This window comes from Suncus etruscus, chromosome 9 (genome assembly GCF_024139225.1).
Source record: "Suncus etruscus isolate mSunEtr1 chromosome 9, mSunEtr1.pri.cur, whole genome shotgun sequence".
NCBI lineage: Eukaryota > Metazoa > Chordata > Mammalia > Eulipotyphla > Soricidae > Suncus > Suncus etruscus.
Window position 1 is genome coordinate 44,092,130 of NC_064856.1, and position 18,412 is coordinate 44,110,541.

The window sequence follows — 18,412 nt, forward strand, 5'->3', positions numbered from 1 at the left end:
GATCTCACTGGCCTCTCAATGTGGTTATCTAAGCTTAGCCATTACTACTTCTTACTTTCCTTTTTTCAGATAAAAGGGCATATCAGCAGTGCTTAGAACTTTCTCCTGGCTCTGTTTTCAGGGATAACACCTGTCAAGGCTCATGTGTACCCTAGTAATGAAACATGATTATGTTACTGTAAAATAACCCCGCATTGTTAAATCACCTCACGCACTGTATTTCCAACCCCAGGTGAATGGGTATGAATTAGGTAGCTATGAAGAATTAATAAACCAAGCCAGTTTGTTTCTCTCCTCATGGTCTTCTGGTTGCCATGCAGACCTTTTTTTATTCTCCCACTACAAATTCAACAAAATATGGAAGGGTAGATAGAATAAAAAAAGTCCAGGTGGACTTTTACATATCACAGATATAGTTAAAAAGGAAAGAGAGATATTTACCTGGCAGGGGAGATACCATGATCATGAAGGTGGCTTTCCCAGGGCGAGGCTTATCCATTGCACTCCGGATGTGCTGAAGCCTGTGATTTCCCCAAATGTGGGAAACTCGACTGCGTAATTTGTGGTAGTGAGGGACTGCGTTCACGCTCTCCCCTGAAAAAAGAAAAAAAAAAAAGAAAAGAGAGGATTTGGGGAATAATTTTGTTTTGAGTAATAGCTGGATGTCATCTAACAGTGAACATGCAAAGAAAGAGCCTACCTGCTGCACTATTGCTCTGGTATGACTGACTGATGACTGAGCAGCGTGGTGATTATATTTCAATTGTTCAAGATTCTTCTAAATTTTATTTTATAGTTATTTTCTACCTTCATGACTTTCTGATCTAAGAAAGGATTTCTATTTTTAATTATTTATGCTTTTTGGGGGGGTTTTGTTTTTGGGTCACACCTGGCAGCGCTCAGGGGTTACTCCTGAGTACACTCAGAAATCACTCCTGGCAGGCTCATGGGACCATATGGGATGCCGGGATTTGAACCACCGACCTTCTGCATGCAAGGCAAAAGCCTTATCTCCATGCTATCTCTCCAGTCCCAATTATTTATACTTTTGTCTATTTGAAACTCATACCATTCTATAATCTAATCTATCTGAATAATGCATCATTTGCACTGGAGAAGAATATGTATTATTAGTTTAGTAGATAAAATGAATGCACATGTTTTTAGACTTGTATCTTTCAAATATCTTTTTATGGTTTTTTCTTTCTTATTGGTTTTCTTTCCTGTTTATCTGTTCAATGGTGAAAATATGGGCTGGCAACTGATGTATACCCTTATTCTGTGAACTATTGCTTTGAAAATGATGATGTTATTTATTTGGTATATTATATTATTAATAATTGAATTATCTTGATATGTTGACTGTTATAACATGGTTGTAATAATAGTGGGTTCAATCGAATCCACATTTGATGAACACTACACTATTTGCAAACTAGAATTAATTATGAAGATTCATAAGCATGATTGGCGGCACATCTAGTAAGTAGATTTAGGAATATTTGAATCATAGGACCAAGTACACCTTCTGTCAACTGAAAACATTATGGTAACTCTATTCAATTTATATAAATGATTTGCAGTGATGATGTTCTTATGTTAGCAAGTTAGAGTACTGACTTTTCTTCTAAATGCTAAAGTATGCTGGATTATTAGTTTTATTTAATCTTTTAATTTTCCTAATTATATTTTTGGCAGTGATTTTTATACATTTCTTCCAATAGAGTAGGTAATCCATCACTTGTTGTGTAGACATTCCAGTCACTTTTCTTGATAACTTTTATTCAACTTCTAGTCACTTAATCTGAACTTTGTTTATGTAATTGAAATGGTAATAAAACACATATATAGGAATTTTTCATAGACATTTTGTATTAAATATCTGCTAGACTCGCAGTGGTCCTCAAACTCTGGCCCGCGAGCCACATATTGTGTTTGTATCTGTTTTGTTTCTTCATTGCAAAATAAGATATATGCAGTGTGCATAAGAATTCGTTCATAAGTTTTGTTTTTACTATAGTCAGACCCTCCAATGGTCTGAGGGACAGTGAACTGGCCCCTTGTTTAAAAAGTTTGAGGACCCCTGTTCTAGCACAAAATGGATATTCAATAAAATAATGGTTGCCATCCAAGTCACCCTCACACTACTTCACTATTGCCTATAATACAATTTTAGTATTATATAGTTACAATTTAGTACTATGATTTATATTTAGTACTATAATTTAACATTATTAATTGAATATTATATAATTAATATATTATATAATTATATAATTAATTGAATATATTAGTACAATTTTATTAATTTAATTCTAAATTATAATTTTCTATTTTTATTTGTCAAATTCTAATTACAAGATTGAATTTGGTAAAATTCATGTCCTATAAAATAACTTTTGTTCACATAAAGTGCAGATTTGTAGATGTTGCAAATATAACGGAATAAAAAGATGATTATTTAGATGGAAAAATATATACACCCAAGGAGAAACAGAGTCACAGAAAGAAAACAGAGTCAACAATGTTTACTTATTTGTATTCTATAATGATGGGTGTTTCTTGGTAGGCTTAGGGAAATAAATAGGGTTACAGGAATTAAATTTGGGCAGGCATATGCAAAGCAAGTGCCTTACACACTGTTTTATCTCTTTATCATAATATGATGATTTTATAAAATACCAAATTTAACCATAATTTTGATATTTATTTTTAAAAACGTCTGATCATCTTCTTTCTCCTGTTCACTTTACCTCTTTTACTTATCACAATATTCTTAAAAACTTTGTCATTTCAACTTTACATATTAAAAATAGTTAATCAACATTAATACCTTTTTAAACTTTGCATATTAAAACTAGAGTTCAAATCTTAAGTCATTACAATCACTGTAAATTCTTATGATATTGTACTTTTAGAAAATAAAAAAATTGAGTGTTCAGGTGTTTAAAAGATATTTTATTTATAAAAGATAAAGTTTTCTTAATATATAATTTTTGATAATAATTGAATATTATTATTGCAGAAAATCTAATATTTAATTGCAAGAAAATTCCTCATATGCAATGTAGGTTTTTATAGTAATCCTTCTGTGTTTTAAAGAACAACAATCATAGTTTAACTTTTTTTATTTAATTTGTGGTTTGACAAAATAATATGATTTCACAAGAATAATTTTATTTCTGTCTCTAAAATAATTTTATAGTATAGCATAAATTAAATAATAAATATTTAATTTTAGCTTATTGGGGTGTTGGACCACACTCAATTTCTTTAGGATCACTCCTTTAGTGTGTTCAGAGATCATTCCTGTCTATCTGTGCTTGCAAAAATATATGGTGCCAGCATTCAAAATCCTGTCAGGTAAGTGAAAGGCAAGCACTTCACCTATGATATGATTACTTTGGCTCAATAATAAAAAAGTTATTATTAATAGTTTAATTTCCAAACAGAATAATTTATGAATTTTTAAGATCTAGTATACATGAACATTTTTGCTAAACAAAAATTATTTTTCTATGAATTTATTTATTTTAGTAGCATTCAAAGTATATCTAGACAAATATAATGATTTAATATGTTAATGTACAAAGAATTATAATTATGTTAGATCTAAATTAAAAGATAAATAATATGTATACTGTGTTATTAAATAAGATGTAATCTGCAAAACAAAAATTCCTATATGATAAAGACTTTTTAAGTTGTAATGTTTAAATTTGTTTTTGGAACTAAATATATTTAATTTGAGGTTTTCGTGAAATATCAAACTACATTATCATGGTAGGGTATAGCTCTAAGACTATAATAAACAGTGCTATATGACTCTTTTGATGGTTAAGTTATTAAAGACAGTGTTTTAAAATCTTTTAATTGGAGTAGCACTTTGAAGTTGTTTTCTATACTAGCAATTGTGAAAACTTCTTTACATTTATAATTTTTATGGTAGAGGTCCTTCAATGTTTGTGTTATTTTAATGTCATTAAATGAACATTAGGTAGTGTATTCAAAATAAGAAGAAACTTAGAATTTAAAATCATATCTCCCCAAAATAAAAGCCAGTCTTAAACTTATTACTACTTCAATTTTCTTTGTTTAAGACAGAAGATCACCGAAGTCTTTAGAGGTACAGATGAAAAGATAATTGTTTCAATCTCAAGTTAAAGAACCTGGAGTTCTTAAAAGTATGATTTCATGGGATAATTGGATAAGTTTATGGGAGGTTCAAGAGAATATATCTAACTCCAACCTCTATTTTATTTTTATTTGCATATTCTGTGCTAGAGATTGGGACACAAATTATTACATTCACAAATAATCATAATTCATAGCTACAGAAACCATTGCCTTAATTTCACAGCATTAAAGCTCATAAATAATATTCTGTCATTATTTCAAAGCCCTTGTGTTTATAATGTAACCTGAATTTTTAAAAACTTTAGGTTCTAATTTTCATCTGAGTTTTCATTTGTTCTCATGTTTTACTTGAATTCTGAAAATATTTTCAACATTATTAAGATTATGGCTTTTATTCACCCTTGAAGAGGATTTATTGAATAGCAGTCTTTTCCTTTTGAAGGCTGGAAAAAATAAGTTGTTGGGAAGAGATATTCATGTTCAAAAAGACATTGATTCAAAATATCTTAGTTCCTTTCCCTTTCTAATTATACCTACTTATTCTTTTTTTACATCTACATTTTTAACTCTAACTCTTATATGCTTCTTTCATTATCTTCTCCCTCTTTCTCTGTTTCTGTCTCTGTTTCATGTTCGGGCAACAACTGGTTCAATACTCAGAGGCTTCTACTGGAAGTCTAAGAGATTCAAATCAGGTATCTGGTCACAGCCAAATTCAAGAAAATCGCCTTAATATGTTATATATCAACTTAATATTTTTTCTTAAAAATGAGGTCATAGGAAAACTGGAGAAATATTCAGTGGGAAGGGTGCTTGATTTGTATGAAACTGACCAGATTCAATCCCGGTAGCACATAGGTAGGTTCTTGGTTTCTGCCAGGAGTGTTACCTTTCCATGCAGCCAGGAATAAACCCAGAGAACAATTGGGTTGGTCCGACCCCATCAAACAAAATTGATATGTGAACACTTAGAATTTTTTGATAGATTATCTGCTTTTATAATTACAATGTATCCTTACATTATATTTTAAAAAATGGGTTTTGTTGTTGAATATATTAGCATTTAGCTAATATTTTAATTGGCCAATTGTTAACTTTGCGAGCCCAAGCATATTAAAGTCTCTGATTTAATTTCTTCATCTGTTCAATGGAGATACTAATATTTTCTTATTTTATAAATGAAAACCTAACAAAGCAACTGAAAATAATATCTATCAAAACAGAAAGATAGTTCAGAGTGCAAAGTTTCCCATCAACAATGTTGATACTTCTTGTTCATAAGCAAGAAAGTTTTGGTTGTTTGACATATTAGATATCATTTTTGTTTTGGTCCATAAGTTGACAAGATGCTATTTTGCACCAGATTGTAAGATTTTCTTTGGCAAGAAAAAAAATTATTTTCATGTTTGTCCCAATTGCTCAAACTAAATGTATTATATGATAGATGTCAGTAGTAGCATTATTTGTTGAACGGAGCCAACAAAGAGGCAGGATCAAGCTAGGATGTAGACTTGACAATTAGATAGTTCCTGTGCTCTTTTCTTCACTCTGTCACCAAAGATGCTTTTCCTAAAGCATCGAGACTAGTTCCTCTATTAGTGAGAGAGATGTTGGCAGCATTTCCCTCTAAATTGGAGAGTAAAAGAAAAGACTGCTCGACCAACTGCCATCAACTTCTTATAAAACTTGGTTGTTTAAGCAAATTATAGGTTTCCTATGGTGTTCCCCAATGTTCTTTGTAAGGATTTTCTTTTATATAAACTGAATAAAAAGCCTGATAAAAATAACACTGAAATTTCAGTCCAGAAATCTTCAAGGCACTGACGATGTATATTTGCTTCTATTGTCTTAGAGACACTGTCTGGCACTAGTGTTACACTAGCATTCTCAAGGGGCCCGATAGAGTCAAGAGTCTTGAAACATTAATATTCTCTCTTTGAGCTAATATATTCCCTCCCTGGGGCTATTTACCTCTGTCATTATCTAACACCCAGTATCTCTTATAATTCTGAACCTAGCCATTGAACTCTGCCCTATAATTTCTGCCCTCTTTTAAATCGTGTGTTGTCTCATATACACCTGAACTCATTACAGAAATGATTTTATATTTCTAACAAAACTTGTATGCTTTTTGTATTTGCTATTTCAGTGAATAAGATAAGTAGCCAATAAATTATTATGGTTGCTTGCTACTTAAATGCAATTTTCCTTGTTTGACTGGTGACTAAGTAAAACTTGAAAAAATTGTGTAAGTGGGAAATGAAAGGTTTACCTGATATCGCATATCTTCCTTCTAAAAAGATGATTTTTTTTAAGCTAAGGGTTACAAGAAATGAAATAATATGGGGGAAAACACAGAAAAATAACTATTTAATTGTGGGGCAATTATAGATTCTCCAACTGCTGCCTCAATAACACTTTGATTAATCTAATCCTATTTCCTTAGCCATTCAACCAATTTGACAAAAATTATGAATAGAGAAACAATTGAATTTTATGTTGAATTTATCTAATTTCATAGATTACATGACCACAATCTGATGAGATTATATTTATATAACTCTGTATCTCTGATATTGTTAAAACAAAATATTGGAGAATATAATTACATAAGTCTGGGATGGCATCAGCCAAACTAATAGAAAAAAGAATTGACAGGTTGGCCTTGAATACAATATTTTTTTTAATTATTTTTTTTTTATTTAAACACCTTGATTACATACATGATTGTGTTTGGGTTTCAGTCATAAAAGGAACACCACCCATCACCAGTGCAACATTCCCATCACCCAAGTCCCAAATCTCCCTCCTCCCCACCCAACCCCCGCCTGTACCCTAAACAGGCTCTACATTTCCCTCATACATTCTCAATATTAGGACAGTTCAAAATGTAGTTATTTCTCTAACTAAACTCATCACTCTTTGTGGTGAGCTTCCTGAGGTGAGCTGGAACTTCCAGCTCTTTTCTCTTTTGTGTCTGAAAGTTATTATTACAAGGGTGTCTTTCTTTTTTCTTAAAACCCATAGATGAGTGAGACCATTCTGCGTTTTTCTCTCTCTCTCTGACTTATTTCACTCAGCATAATAGATTCCATGTACATCCACGTATAGGAAAATTTCATGACTTCATCTCTCCTGACAGCTGCATAATATTCCATTGTGTATATGTACCACAGTTTCTTTAGCCATTCGTCTGTTGAAGGGCATCTTGCTTGTTTCCAGAGTCTTGCTATGGTAAATAGAGCTGCAATGAATATAGGTGTAAGGAAGGGGTTTTTGTATTGTATTTTTGTGTTCCTAGGGTATATTCCTAGGAGTGGTATAGCTGGATCGTATGGGAGCTCGATTTCCAGTTTTTGGAGGAATCTCCATATCGCTTTCCATAAAGGTTGAACTAGACAGCATTCCCACCAGCAGTGGATAAGAGTTCCTTTCTCTCCACATCCCCGCCAACACTGTTGATTCTCATTCTTTGTGATGTGTGCCATTCTCTGTGGTGTGAGGTGGTATCTCATCGTTGTTTTGATTTGCATCTCCCTGATGATTAGTGATGTGGAACATTTTTTCATGTGTCTTTTGGCCATGTGTATTTCTTCTTTGTCAAAGTGTCTGTTCATTTCTTCTCCCCATTTTTTGATGGGGTTAGATGTTTTTTTCTTGTAAAGTTCTGTCAGTGCCTTGAATACAATATTTTTATGAGAAAATTATTCTTGATCATCTGCAAAGCAAAGATAAAATCACTAAATTGTTGAAATGCTATATGTAAATACATAGCATTTTTTAAAATAAATGACTCAACTATTTCCTAATTGTCATTGTCTTGATCCTGAATATTATGGAGATGTTCCAGCTATATATAGAACAATTATACCTTAATAGAAATGGAATAAAATACTAGGAATTTTTTTTTAAATATGGAACGCTTCACGAATTTGCATGTCATCCTTGTGCAGGGGCCATGCTAATCTTCTCTGTATCATTCCAATTTTAGTATATGTGCTGCCGAAGTGAGACTAAAATACTAGGAATAATTTTTTAGATTGAATTTTGTTTTTTGATTGTTTGCAATAAAACATTTTCTTTACTTTTATTCTTCCTTTGTTTGCAATAAAACATTTTCTTTACTTTTATTCTTCCTTCTGCTTTCTTTTCTTTTTTCTTTCCTCTCTGTCATACTAAAAAGAAAATAGTCAACTTTGTAAAATATTCTATTTTTCCTTCTTTCCTTTCTTCCTTCCTTCTTCCATCCAGCCATCTTCATCCGACCTTCCTTTCTTTCCTCCTTTCCTTCCTTTCTTTCCTCCTTTCTTTCCTCCTTTCTTTCTTTCTTTCTTTCTTTCTTTCTTTCTTTCTTTCTTTCTTTCTTTCTTTCTTTCTCTTTCTTTTTCTTTCTTTCTTCTTTCTTTCTTCCATTTTATTCCTTCCTTCCTTCCTTCCTTCCTTCCTTCCTTCCTTCCTTCCTTCCTTCCTTCCTTCCTTCCTTCCTTCCTTCCTTCCTTCCTTCCTTCCTTCCTTCCTTCCTTCCTTTCCTTCCTTCTTCCTTTCTTTCTTCTTTCTTTCTTTCTTTCTTTCTTTCTTTCTTTCTTTCTTCTTTCTTTCTTCCATTTTCTTCCTTCCTTCCTTCCTTTCTTCCTATATTTCTTCCTTTCTCTCTCTTTCACTGTTTCCTTCTTTCTTTTCTTTCTTTTTTTTTTTGAATAACTTCTACTCAGTTATCACACCTGACATATATGGAAGACAATATTTGATACAGAGGACCAAAGAGAGGTAGACATTGTGAAAGATAAATACTATATCAATTTTACTATCTGCTAGATGTCCATATAATGCTTAATATTTAAAATTTGTTATTTTGTTACATATTAATTAAATATAAATAAAGCTAATTTTATTTTTAAATTTTATTTGAGTTTGTGTTTTTATAGTACTGTTAATAATTTCTTATTTATATAATTCATATAATTCATATAATTACAAAAACATACTCACCACTCATCACTAGTGTGCCTTTCTTTCATCCCCTAGAGAACTAAAACCCTTGTCTCTAAACACCCTCAACACAATTGTTTGCCTCAGTTCTTCCATTATGTTCTTTTTGAAACTTTGTTACTACTGATTTATATTTTTACATTCCACACATGAGTGAGAATGTTTAATATATATATAATATATATGCCCTTTTTCTTCTGACTTATTTCACTTATCCTATATATTCCATTCATCCATTGTGCAGCCAATTGCATGCATGATTTTGATTTTATAAAGCTGAATAGTATTTAATTTTAAATATTTATCTCAACTTCTTCATGCATTCATCCATTGTTGGGCATTTGGGTAGTTTTAACATCTTGGTTATTTAAATTATTGCAGCATTGAACATAGGAGTAAATAGGAATACATTTCAAATTAATGTTTTAAATAAATGCCAAGGATTTGTAACACTGGACAATCTGAGAGTTCTATTCCCATTATTTAGAAAAATATCCATATTGATTTACAAAGAGGCTGATACAGAGGACATTGTCATAAAATGGTGAGAGTTTCACCTGTGAGAAGAGTACCTATCAAAAGTTTCAAAACAGCCAATGTTAAGGAGTTGTAGTGACAGAGAAATGTTCTTGTCTTTTTGAGTTAAGACTGAGTATTTGAAAACTACTTATGGACCAGTAGTGTCATAATACTAGTATTTTTATCTTGGGAATGGGTCATAGAAAATAAACACCTAGCTGTGCTCAGGGCTTACTACTCTCTGTGTTTAGGGATCATTTCTTGCTGGCTCTTGTTATCAGATAGTGCCCAAAATTAAAGGTAATGCAAAGCAACTACCTTACTCACAGTTGTATCTCACTAGCTATCTAATATTTATTCTAAATCACACCAGGAAAATAATTCATAAATATCTAAAAGAAGTTTGGCTAATACAAAAATTAATTATGGGCAATAATGTTTTCATATTTATCATCAAATTTAAAATAATGTATAAAAATAAGAGAAAAGTAAAAAGTCAAGATTTTGTTTTATCATAGAATTAATCACACATGGATTGCCATTGCTATTTTTACTTAACTTTTAAGACAAAATAATATACTAGTAGTGTTATAAATGCTATAATCTGAATATTCAGCACAAATTTTAGGTATTATATCTAATACTCAATCAGAGATGAGGAAAAAATATATACATATATGTCAAAGCCCTGTTTATCATAGTCCAACCCTTGGGTCTGAAGCAGGAGCACTGCGAGGGCTAAAAAACAAGACAGATATCAACGAGAAGAACATTGGGTCAAGGGGCTTTTTATCCTCATGGATCAAGCACCATGTGTCCTCCCAGTACTATCTTTTATTGACTAGACATAATTCACATGGGATGTTGACAAATGTAATTAACAGACAAAAGTACCTATGTCATGCTAATCAAGCTTAGTTGGATCTCTAATCAAGCCTGAGTGTATCTTACCATCTCAAAAGTGCTGGGTGAAGGGAAGAGGAATCTAGAGCAAAGTCTCCTTTGGGGGGAAAATCAGGGTGTGTGTCCTTTGTGTTTAGCTATATCTTCCCCTTTTCTGTTTGCTAAACATAAAAAATTGAGTTGGGGCTACTTAGGTCATACTTCTTGCAGTACTATGTTTCTTCACAAGAGGATTTCAGAATCAGTAGTACCAATGCTACCAACTTTATGGTTTAGCAGAGCCAATATACCCAGAGCAGAGCTTATTGTGAAGTGGTAAAAGTAGCTGGTATTTTACTTATGCACAGTAATAACTGGGATAAAAACATCTAACCTAAATTAGATTAAATCAGGGTAGCTTTTACCAGGAGCCATTTGATCATACTTTTTTAACTGCAATTTTCAGGCAAGCTTTTTAGTTCGCCTATACCAAAGGATCTGAAGGATCCTTCTTCTAGGTCTTGGAGAAATTAAAAGGCTCCTTTTCCCTCATTTTCTTCTAGTTAGTGATTATCACTTTAAGACATCATACCTGATCCTTAGAGCTTTCTTTTGCCCCATGTTATTGTCAGGTAGCACAAAGCCTACCCTCGTTTCATGTTTGTTTGTTTGTTTGTTTGTTTGTTTTGCCAGGGTGACACAAAGCTTGGCCTAGATCCATCCATTGGTCCAGTGGGACCCATATTTTGGGGTTTATGGTTAATTTCAGAGCCAACAAAACTTAATTCAAGCCATTATGACAAAAGTTCAGGGTTATGTAGGACCTTCCTACAACAGTTGAATTTTGGAATTTCTAGGTCTAAAAATGGGAACTCCTTTCTTTCAGTAACATATCCCATTTTACTGGATCTTTACAAAAAAGGGGAAAAAGATATAAGACATGTCAAAAGACATGGGGGATCTTTTGCCATTAAATTTTTTAGAAGGATGCTATAGGCAAAAGAATAGAGAAGGAACATGAGTGTATACTATTGAGACATTAGGGTGTTATGATTAGGTTGTAGTGTCATTCCCTCAGTAGAAGTCATTCTTTATTATCCTTTTTTCAAAATTATAATAACAAAATTGTTCTCTAAGAAATACAGTTAAAGAAACACACATACCCTATCCCTTTGTCGGCTGATTAACACCAAGGTACATAGGTTCTGGAACACTACTTCAGCTAACAAGGTAATATGTTGGTAGAGAGCAGCCATGGAGGCAATGCAAGTTTCAATGTCATTCTGCAGCTACTGGTCTTGAGTCACAGGCCAAGATCATTCCACTGGTCAGGAACCCACTTGAAAAACTGATCATTGCAGTTAATCTTTTGGTTGCAAGTGCAGTCCCCTTATTTTCTATGTCATGAGGTTGAAATGGTGGAGGTGGGCAGTGCGCCAGGTCACAAGGGTTATGAGTTTCAGGGTAGTTGGGTTTAATAGGGATAGCAACAAATTAGGTATATGGGAGGACAGGGAAAATAAAACTCTGGTTCCTGGGATATTGGCAGTGTCTAAGAATGTATGTTATGGGGAACTGAAAGGACTTTGCTTAGGTACTACACAAACAAACATAAGAATTGACCACCGCACATATACACCTATACACAGTACACAGTTGGTTGATCAATTTGTTCGAGGTATTCTGACCCCTCTAGGATTGCAGAAATGAGGCCAGAGTGAAAGCACAGCAAGGGGTTTTGCCTAGCATTTGGATGTCCCAGGATGGACCCAGTTACAATATCTGGCATCCCAGAGCCAGGAGTGATTTCTGAAAGCAGAACCCTGAGCACCCCCAGGTGTGGCTAAAAACCAAAAGCAAATAATAAGAGGCAGGGATGAAACTGATGTGGGATGGGAAAGAAAAAGATAGTTCCCAGAACAAAACTAGCCTTGTTGGCCAATTGAAACATTTCCCAAAACACACACATGTCTCCAACCTATTTTACATGAAAATGGGTTAGAGAAGTTCATTGATATGAACCCAGCAAATATGATCTAGTATGTCAAATTGAGACAGTAAGAAGTCAATACTTTTAGTTTTCATGCTATGTAGGATTAATATTCTCTTAGACACAGGAACAGACTTCCTCAGTGCCTCTGCCAAAGAGATTGTAAGAAAAATAAACCAGTAACTGTAATTTCTAATTCTTAGGAATCACTTTGCATGACTTGGTTATAACAATATCATACGTTATATTGTACATACATTTTTCTCAAACCAATCAACTTTTTCCAATAACGTGTTTTTTTACATATTACCAAAAAAAGCAGTTTCAAAGATTTTGGGCAAGTTTAAAGTCTTTAAACTTAAAACTTTTGTAATTCAAATACCAATGTCCCACCTAGAGAGTCTAAGTGGATTCCATATCAAGTGTATGAGTTTAGGACTCAAAGTGATAGTAGCCTCAGTTAAAAGATTTGTAAGCTACCATAAATTTTATAGGGCTCAGGTAATTATCTGGTTTGGGCAGAAATTTTAAAAGATCATATCAAATAGACAGGAATGTCAACATTTTAAAATAATTTTTTAAAGAATTTTAGATTTAAAGAATTTTAAATGATCAGGCCTGGAGCAACAAATGGTCCTTGCAATTTTTAGGATTACAGAACAGTTTACTGTTTTAAAAAGCGTTCACTCTCGGGCCAGAGAATGGCACAGAGGTAGGGCATTTGCCTTGCATGTGGCTTACTCAGGGCTGACAATGGTTTGATCCCTTGGCACCCAATATGGTGCTCCAAGTCATGACTGATTTCTGAGTGCATAGCCAGGAGTAGCACCTGAGTGTCACTAGGTGTGGCCCAAAAATCCAAAAAATAAAATAAAAGAAATTAAAAATATAAAAGGTGCTCTCTCTGGGATGGCGACATGAAAGTTAAAGTCTAAAAACACTGTAATATGAGTCAGGAGTATTAGAACATTTCTGCAGATATACTTAATTTGAAAACAAGATGCTAAATATTCTTATATCTAGCACAACAAAATCATATATTTCTTGAATAAAAAGACATTAAATCAATTCTATAGCTAAAGAGGTTTCCTTTGATATATACAATCAAGTTTCATAATATTTGGAAAATATTCACTGAGATTATAAAGACAAAAATCAAACAACATCATGCATTTTCCCAGAATTATGCAAACTAATTAACAATTTGGTCCAAAAAATTAATATAGTTCTTGGCAACATATCAAACCATTAGAGTTAGATGTAATTTACCTACTTGCAATTGGACATTGAGCAAAAGAATAGTTGTTACCATAAACCACTAGATTTAAATGCAATTTATTTGTAATGGGGCAAAGAGCATACTAGCTAGAATTCATCACTCTTACCACTTGGTCTGGGTTCCATTCCTGGTCAGGGAACCATCACTTGGGCCTTGGATGGGCTTGGTCTCATTATCACCACCTTCTGTGGTATGCTGTGGTGACATGGGACAGAAGGGTACCAGGACAGGTATCAGGGTTGGAGATCTGCTTACCTCTCTATTCTTGGTCCCCCTCCAATGGGGCTCTCTCTATAGATTTTACCCTATCAGTGTCCTAGATAGCCCTCACTCAAAGTGCCTTAAGTAAAGGGTGGTAGGCAATGGCATCTGGGACACTACCCAGAGTGTACAGCAATACCTTTATTGCTTGTTTCTGTTCCTCCTAAAGGGGCCTCTTCCACTATGGGTGGTGGGGCAGCTGGGCAAGGCGGGAGATGAATCAACAGAACTATGTCAATTGGAAGCATAGTGACTACTGTTCACTGCTTCCAAGGTCCAATTACATCAGCAGCTTCTGCACCATTCTCTTTATCCCTGACATCAAACTCGGCAGTCTTCCTATCTCCATTGCTATATATAAATTTCCTGTATATTAAACTTTCTCTTAATAGCTGTTCATAAAAATATATCCTCGTTGATGTCATTCCTGTTGATAACCTGTCTGTAACCATTCCAGACATTGGACAATTTAATAGTGCCTAGGACTTTGATTGCCAACACTAGCTTGTCCTCTTACAACTTTTCTGAGTCTAAAGTTTTTGTGTTGTATGATATTAATATGGCCACCACAGCTTTTTTAAGGTGCTGTTTGCTGGGATGAGTTTCTTCCAACCTTTGATTTTGAGTCTATGTTTGTTCTGACTATTCAGTTGTGTCTTGTAGGCAGCCAGAAGATTGGATTCATATTTTTGATCCATTTAGCCACTCTTTGTCTCTTAATTTGTTCATTTATTCCGTTGACATTGAGGGAGATGATTGTCATGGGGCTTATTGTCATCTCTGTGTATGAGTTTGGTATGTCTGTTGGTCTGTTTTGTCTTAAAGTAGATCTTTCAGTTTTTCCTTTAAGGCTGATTTTGCTTCTGTAAAGTTTCTGAACTATTCTTTATCTGTGAAGCTGTGCATCCTTCCTTCAAACATAAACTTGAATTGGACTGGGTGCAGTATTCTAGGTAAAGCATCCATTTCATTTAGTCTTGTCACAATATCCCACCACTGTCTTCTGCCTTGAGAGTTTCTTGTGACATGTCCTCTCTAAGTCTTAAGGATACTCCCTTGAATGTAATTTCCTTTTAGAATCTTGCTGTTTTTAGTATTTTATCCCTATCTGTGAGATTCGTCTTTGTGACTAGAATGTATCTTGGGGTGCCTTTCTTTGGGTCTCTTTTAGCTGGTAGTCTTCTGGCATGCAGGATTTGGTTTTATGCACTATTTATATCTGGGAGTTTCTCTGTAATGATGTTCTTGACTTTTGATTCTTCCTGGGGATTTTCTTCCTAGGTTTCTGGGTCTCCAATGATTTTTATGTTGTTTCAGTTAAATTTATCGAACATTTCTATTCTCCTCTGTTCACAATCTTTGAGTACATTTTCCATTGTCTAATCATTTGTTTTGAGATTCTTTTTCAATCTCTTCTGCTGTATGGGCTTAATATGCATCTCATCTTCCAGCTCACTAATTCTGTCTTCAGCTACTATTACTATTACTATTCGACAGCTTTCTGTAGAGTTTTTCATTTCCTATACTGCATATTTCAATTTTCTTATTTCAGTTTGGAGTTTTCTGATTTCTATATTTGTGGCTTGTTCAGATCAATGTATAGTTCTTTAGAGTTCTACGAACATCCTCCATATTTCTTTTCTAAACTCTTTATATGAGAGGTTAATTAGGTGGTTGGCATTTTTTTTTTTTTTGGTCATCAGAGTTGTCATCTTCATTCTCTATGGATGCTGTTGTTCTGCATTGTTTCTCCATTGCCATACTTGAAGTGTGACTCTTCCTTCATGTTTTGAAGGCTTCATGTTCTATAAAAAGTGTGTGGTGGCCGCACTCTTAGTTTCTGTTTTATGCTGGAGTTCATTTACTAGAGATATACTCCTCTGGGCCCAACCTGCTCTGATATTGTCTTCCAACCTGCCTTGCTAAGGAGCCCTCAGTATTGACATTGGCGGTTTCGACCAGGACTCACCCTTTTCAAGTGTGTCCAGGGCCCACTCACTCTCAGCTTTCTTTAGGGATCCTATTTGGGGGTTTGTCTCAAACCCGTATCTCTCAGGCACCCTCAGTAAAGATGGAGACGACCTGGACTCATCTCTAGGGCTTCAGGCATGTTCCCACTTCATTGGTATTTTGATTTGTTTCTTTGATACTAAGTTATAATGAACAATTCCTTATATGCTTATTGCAGTCCATGTCTTTTTTCTGAACATATCTATTCATATGAAGAAAAAATTAAGTAACATTTCCTTCCTTAAAAAGAAGGCAGGTATGCAATTTCTTAATCTTAATAATCCATTGAATTATTTTTATTCCAGAAGGAATGAAAAGTGATTAAAATAACTAATATGTCTAAAAATAAAGAAATAAAAATTAAATTATATAGTATAATAATTTCTAAAATGAAGGATTTCACTTTGCATTCAAAATAAAAAATATTTTAAAACATAAACGAGTGCTCCAGAAATGCTATGAAGGCCAAAAAATTAATTACCGTATTTGCCGGCATATAAGACAACCCTTCAACCCATGAAAAACTTCCTAAAAGTCTTAAAAGTAAGTTACTTCTTAAAAGTAAGAGGGGTGCGGATCTCTTGTCCCTGAAGCTGGAACATGTTTCAACATGCCGTATACCAGCATATAATATGACGCCCGAATTTTAGGAAGTTTTTCATGTGTTGAAGGGTCGTCTTATACGCCGGCAAATATGGCATGCTTTTTTTTCAAGAAGGTATGCATCTATGGCACTCTCATGGTTCATGAATCATTTTATTCCAAAAAATCTAAGAGGGAAGAAAGATGAGCTCTTCAAATTAGGAAAAAAACATAAGGGAATGTTATAAGTACTGTTAATTATAGGAACTATTCTAGAAAAACATACTTCAGGAGCCAAACTTATAGTACAGTGGTTAGGATGCTTTTCTTGGTCATGGACAATCTAAGGTCGACTTCTACGTAATATATAGTTCTTCAAGACTAACCAGGAGTGTCCCTTGAGCCCAGAATAAAAGGAAAGAAAAGACCTGGATACCCCAGGGCACCTCACTCAAAAAACCCAAACAAGAAAAAATTATATTTTACTTGGAATGCCTTTCATATTTTGTGCTCTAGAGTAAAACAAGATGGAAGTTTGTTGGCCAATCTGTTTATCAGATATTTGTCAAGTCATTTGCCATTACTTATTTTTTAAGAGCAAACTTTGTAAGGTACTATAAGTGATGACTATGAAATGACGAAAATGGTCATTTCAATATAAATTCTTTTATTAGGTTTAACCATTCTATTTCCATAGATTCTGAGTCTAAAATAATGAGAAAATATGGCAAAATATAGTTTTGAGTCAAAACCACAGTGAGTGGTAAATACTGAACATATGAATAGGTCTCTTCATAAGCAACTTGTAATAAAGTTGCTTATGAAGAGCAACTTTGGCTCTTCAAACATGGCTCAGTTTTACAATACTTTTGACACACTAAATTTTTACAAGAAATATATATATATTATAACCTCCTATAAATAAAGTATTTTAAGTCTGTTTTCCATTCATTACAGAAAGATGACTAGCACTGCATTTTATGGTTATATGCTTTGGAAAATAAACTTAAATTATGGAAACTATTAAATAACTATAAAATGAATAGTTTTTAGTAAAATAATTTTAGAATAATATTTTTATTTCCATAGCAAAACATTCATCAAAACTGAACTTAGGTGGTAAGAATAGAGCAGTTGAAGAATCTTTGCATTAGAATATGGAACAATGAAGTTTTATATTATAGCTGGTTGGAATAAAGAAGCATGTAGAGAGTTATCTTTGTGTTTTATAATGATTATTAGTCTCAGAATATATAGAAATTCTTGGAGGATCAAATGAAAATTGAAATAAAAGAAAGTTCATTTAAAACTTATTGTTTGTATCTAAGTATTAGAGATGATGGCTTGGTAGGATAATCTTTAATGTGCCTATGAAATCAAAATGATAAGGTGGAAGTCAAACTCAGTGAAGATTATATTTCACAAAGTAAAGAAAGACAGAAAATTAAGTTGCTATATAAAATTTTGTAGAGAACAAATTCTAAATAAAAAGTACATTTATGTTTCTTTTTATTTATTCATTCATTTATTTATTTATTTTTGTGTTCTGGACCACACCTGTGATGCTCAGGGTTTACTCTGGCTATGCCCTCAGAAATCACTCCTGGCTGGGGGGACCACATGGGAATGCCGATATCGAACCAAGGTCCATCCTAGATTGGCAGCATGCAAGTCAAAAGCCATTCCGCTGTGTTTTCGCTCTGGCCCCTGTTTGTTTGTTTGTATCTTGCTTGCTTGCTTGTTTTCTTTCTTTCTTTCTTTCT

The 18,412-nt window shown here is 33.5% G+C and overlaps 2 non-coding genes across 2 annotated transcripts; one reads left to right on the forward strand and one right to left on the reverse strand.

Moving 5' to 3' along the window:
* The first annotated feature begins 433 nt into the window (after positions 1 to 433).
* Positions 434 to 597, forward strand: LOC126019884 (U1 spliceosomal RNA). The gene has a single exon (XR_007499496.1). It is a non-coding gene; the product is annotated as a U1 spliceosomal RNA (small nuclear RNA).
* Positions 598 to 8,045: 7,448 nt separating this feature from the next.
* On the reverse strand, positions 8,046 to 8,151 carry LOC126019783 (U6 spliceosomal RNA). Its single transcript, XR_007499406.1, has one exon. It is a non-coding gene; the product is annotated as a U6 spliceosomal RNA (small nuclear RNA).
* Between the last annotated feature and the right edge of the window lie 10,261 nt (positions 8,152 to 18,412).